This window comes from Mirounga angustirostris, unplaced genomic scaffold (genome assembly GCF_029215605.1).
Source record: "Mirounga angustirostris isolate CCGP_5_RB_7025 unplaced genomic scaffold, mMirAng1.0.hap1 SCAF_1, whole genome shotgun sequence".
Taxonomy (NCBI): Eukaryota; Metazoa; Chordata; class Mammalia; order Carnivora; family Phocidae; genus Mirounga; species Mirounga angustirostris.
In genome coordinates, this window is record NW_026991709.1 from 167958036 (window position 1) to 167963265 (window position 5230).

At 35.7% G+C, this 5230-nt stretch overlaps 1 long non-coding RNA gene across 1 annotated transcript; it reads left to right on the forward strand.

Annotated features, from left to right (window-relative positions):
- Positions 1 to 456: 456 nt before the first annotated feature.
- On the forward strand, positions 457 to 4787 carry LOC123834740 (uncharacterized). Its single transcript, XR_006788492.2, has 4 exons — positions 457 to 547; positions 2694 to 2891; positions 3832 to 3908; positions 4454 to 4787. It is a non-coding gene; the product is annotated as an uncharacterized LOC123834740 (long non-coding RNA).
- Positions 4788 to 5230: the final 443 nt, after the last annotated feature.

Genomic DNA, 5230 nt, shown 5'->3' on the forward strand with positions numbered 1-5230 from the left:
ATCTTGTTGGAGTTGATTAGCTTCAAACTTTGTTGTGCTGAATAGGTAAATATTCCTAGGATGCCATTTGCCCAGAGTTTCCTGCAATATATTCTGACAATTTTGCAGCCCATTGCCTGAGGTCTAGTCTAAATGTCTTAAGAGTGGTGCTGAAAAGAATTTTCCTTACAGAGAACATAACCTGAGCTCAGTACTTGCTACCAATTCCCAGGCACTGCTAGGAAGATGTTAAGCCATGTTTTACTGGGGGAATCAGCAAAGTCAGATGCGCAGGAGTCACACATAAAGGTGTGTCTTACTTCAACTGGGCTCAAGATCCAACTGAAAGAAGTATCTACAGCCAAAGAAATATAATGGAACCTACCCTTTAAAATAAAGGACAACAGACATCTGATACCTGACGAGGAAGGGAGATGGCCATAAATAACATAATTTATTATTAGTGCTTGAATATTTTTGAGCTCATGAACTGAGTTCACCTGGTTATCAGAAAGACCTTACGAAGTTTGGATTTGCTGTCATCATTGTCCCTTATGTTGAGATCAAGGTAAGACATCATTATATACATATTGTAGATGTAACTGGGTATCAGAACCGTGTGTCCTTGACACTTTTGGGGTTTAGATAACTTACCTGCAAATACCTGGACTAGTTTGGTGGATTAATTTTTTTTCTTAGCATCAGAAGTCTTTTTAAAAATGGAATACTAGGGGCACCTGGGTGGCTCAGATGGTTAAGTGTCTGCCTTCGGCTCAGGTCATGATCCCAGGGTCCTGGGATCAAGCCCCACATCGGGCTCCCTGCTCAGCTTCTCCCTCTCCCTCTACCTGCTGCTTCCCTTGCTTGTACACTCTCTCTCTCTGTCAAAAATAAATAAAATCTTTAAAAAAATAAAATAAAAAATAAAAATGGAATACTATGTGGAAGCACCAGAAAAAATAAAATTGGTTACATTAGAGCTGGTCTGATTGAGACAGAGTAGAGATTGGAACTCATCCTACCTAAACACCATGGAAGCCTCCCAAGAAATACGTGGCATAGAGGAAAACCACTAGACTGGATAATCTCAAAGGTTTATGATCCTGTCCCTTTAACTGATGTCTAACATACTGATCTGCTGTGATTTCAGAACCAAACTTGTGCACAGGAAAAAAAAAACAAGTTTGCCACATCTAACTCATATACTAAAATAAGCAGACATTTCAGTTGCCACTTTGGGGGCACCATAATTCTGGGACTGAATCATCTTTGTGGACCATGACCTTGGTTAATAAATTTTAAGTCTTTTTTTTTTTTTTTTTCTAATTTAAGAGGCCACATGATTTTTTTTGTTAAGCGACATCAGGACATACTACTAAAATTAGAAATATCAAAGCACTCAGGTTTCGATTCTCAGAAACTTTGATTAAAAAAAAAAAAAGAGAGATGCTTTTACTGATCACTTGTGAAAGAATCTAGGGAAAAGGGCAGATCTCTGAACTGGAAAGGCAAATTTTAGGACCTAATGGAAAGGAAAAGTTGTGCAATGATACTAATTCGATAGATTTTTTTAATTGGATGGATTTTAATCCTTATTTGATGCTTATTAGAATCACCTGGGACTCTTTTAAAACATATATGCCCTCAAGCTCCACCCCAGCAAATTAAATCTAAGTCTACAGGGGTGTCCTAAGACATAGGTGTTTTGTTTACATAACTTTTAACTTTAGAATAGTTGCACATTTACATAAGGTAATTTTAAAACAAATTTCAAAGATAATTTAGAATCTCCCTATACCCCACACCTACTTTCCCCCGTTATTATCTTAATAATGAATATATTTCCACTATCCCCTATTATAATATTATGAAATATTATCATATTATGTTAACACTAATATGATACATTTGTTATAATTAGTATAACAAAAGTGATGCATGGTTATTAATTAAAGCCCATACCTGAATCACATTTTCCTAAATTTTACCCAAAGTCCTTTTTTCTGTTCCAGAATCCCATCCAGGAAACATTACATTCAGTCATCATGTCTCTCCTTAGGCTTCTCTTGGCTATGACAGTTTCTGAGACTTTCCTAGTTTTTGATGACTTTGACAGTTTTGAGGAATACTGATCAGATATTTTTTAGAATGTCTCACAATTGAGATTTGCCTGATTTTTGTTTTTCAAGAATGAACTGAAGTTATAGGCTTTTGAGAGAAAAACCACAGAGGTAAAGTGCCATTCTCACCATATCACATCAAGAGTACATGTCACCAACATGACATTACTGTTGACACTGACCTTGATCATTTGGCTGAAATAGCTGTTTATCAGGTTTCTCACTGTAAAAGTACAACTTCTTCAACTTTTGTTACCACACTCTTCAGAAGGAAATCATTATGTGCAGTACACACTTACAGAGAAGGTATTTATGTTCCACCTCCTGGAAGTGGAATATACATAAATTATTTGGAATTCTTCTGCTCAGCAATTTGTCTGATTTTACTTATGTATGTATTTATTTATTCATTTAGTCATGTAGTCATTTAATTATTTATATTAGTATGTACTGATGGACATTTATACTTTGGGTTATACTTCAATATTATGTTATTTATTTTGCTGTTCTAATTGCTGCAAGATAGGCTATCGAGAGCTCTTTCATTTGGTTCCTCTGTCCCCTTTACATATCCCTATCGTTTTGTTTTTTGAGCTCCAGACTCATCCGCATATTCCCTGCCCCAGCCTTGCAGTCAACCATTTCTCCAAGAAGCCCTGGTTCCTTTTATTGGAGCATGGTATTAGAAACCAACATCTGGGAGTACGGTGTGTCCATTGCTTCTGAGGTGTTGTTGCTTCTAGGACCTCTCAGAAAACAGAGCTAGAATTTACACGTGTGCATTACTAACCCGTAAGTATGCATATACCTATAGTAAACTAAACATGAATTCATGCCGATTTCTCTAGCTCTAACTCATTACCCCATGGATCACTCCAGCCTTCTCCCTTTGCTTATCTAAAACCTTCCCTCCAGTATTGAGAAACTTGGCTCCAGTCATTCACCATCTATTTACTTAACGGTTCAATTCCACTATATATGTATAGCAGTTTCAGGATTATTAACCTGTGCCTCTGTAGAAACTAACTTTACCAACTAGGGTGGAGTATTTCTATACAGTTTGTATAGCCTTTAGTCCTTAGTCTCTACTCAATTCCAAAGTTACTTAGTGCAGCACCCTTTCCCTCCTCCTTATTCAGTAAGGTTATGTATTCATTATACAGTTAGATTCTTTGTTTATAGTCAACATTCCATCTTGGGATTCTCCGATCTCTTAATTGGTGTTTTAAGTTTGCATACAGTAGGGTTCAGAGTTTGAGCTGTAAAATTTTGTAAGTTTTGACAAATGCACAGTGTCAAGTATCCACCACTAAAATTAAGAATATTTCTACCACTTTAAAAAATAGAATGAATGTTTTTTTTTAAAGCTCGCCAGGGGATTCTAGTGTGCATCCAGAATTAAGAACCTGGTGTCAAATCAGGTTCTGGTGTATCCAAGAACTTAGTTTTAGTGTTTTGGATTTTTTGTTTTTTTCTGTTTGTTTAGTTAGGTTTTTTTTTAGCTCAAAATCTAGAAGAATGCTACATTTCTTACTTAGTGACCTTGCCAAATTAGCTAACTGCTCTGTCCAGATGAAGTATCCCCTCATAGAACATTTCAACACCTGCTTTAGAGTGGTTTGAGGACTTAAATGGATTATTAAAGGTAAAGTACAATGACAAAGTTGAAAAGGAGTTGGTATTTAGTAAATGTCAGCCATTATTACATTGTTTTCATTATCACCTCTTTTAGTCAGAAGTTACTCCTATCGTTTGTCAATGATGTCCTTATGGCTTCTTAACATGCCTTACAAAGACAGACAAATAGAGGTAAGTCTTCTGTTTTTGCTTTTTAATTTTTATGCATTCTAGATTAGACATTAAATAGGTTGCTGCCCCCAGAATCACTTGGGGTGATAGAAAACTTCTGACGCCTCATTTGTGGCCAGAGTCACTACATGAGAATCTCTGATAGTGGTGGTGGGGAGAGAAACTGTCTTCAGTACTTTTAATGATCCCCAGGTGATTTCAATGTTCAGCCAAGTTGGAGAACCACTATGCAGAGTGGGAAGGTTCCTCCTCTACTCCAAATCCTTCATATTTCTCTGACTCAAGTTTGAGAAAATAATTTAAGATGTTACAATATGACCAAAAAGAATAGCCTAGCTAAATGTGCACATGAGTCACAGAAAACAAGTATTATGGTTGTGATAAGTAACTTTCCCTGACTATAAACACGTTTCCAAATCCAATTCTCAGTACTGTGTTTCATTCCAATTGCTCATGTAGTTAAGATGAGTACAACTTAAGTATCTGTCCTATAGGTTCTTCCAGATCAAATGACTGACTAACCATGTCACCGTTTCCTATTCCAGATGGAGACTATCCACCCTCTTGATACGTGTGTTTATGCCTCAACAATTACTATTCCAGTGTTTCATTTAATCCTGATCATTTCATTTGCCTGGTGATACAAATATATATTTTTTCTATCCTCTCAATTTCTCTCTCTCTCTCTCCTCCCCATTTCCTTCTTTCTCTCCTTCCTTCCTTCACTTCAGCATTTCCCAAGCTATTTTCAAATAACTTACTTTAATGTGAGATGTGAAGAGATTTTGAAAAACAGTACTGCCTTGGTCTTTTAGGAAATACTACATCCTCCCTCCAACATCTGTAAAAACATGTTAGCTTATTAAAAACAATTATGATATTCTCCAACTATGTAATTCTATTTATATTAAATTATCCATACAAATGATTAAAAAACATTTTGAAGTGTGATGGGAGAGGGAGGCAGAGTTTTTATAAAAAATTCTGGTACAGAACAGGAAATAATTATATAATTATTATATAATTATATAAGACACACAAAATAAATATCTTACACACTTCTCCTTCACCATATGGTACAGTAGGTCAGTGTCACTTACAATGTGAAGGCCATTATCCGCACTCAAAATCCTATTCCGACCTACTTCATAAAGTTTTAGAATCACTTTATAATTAGATAGTTTTAAATGTTCATATTCAAAATTCAGTAAACATTGACCACTTTTCAGGTATTTATATATAAGTCATTTCATTAGTACCTTACATTAACTCTGTAAGAAATTATCCTCATATAAGGAAAGGGGAGGGAAGACTCAGAAAAT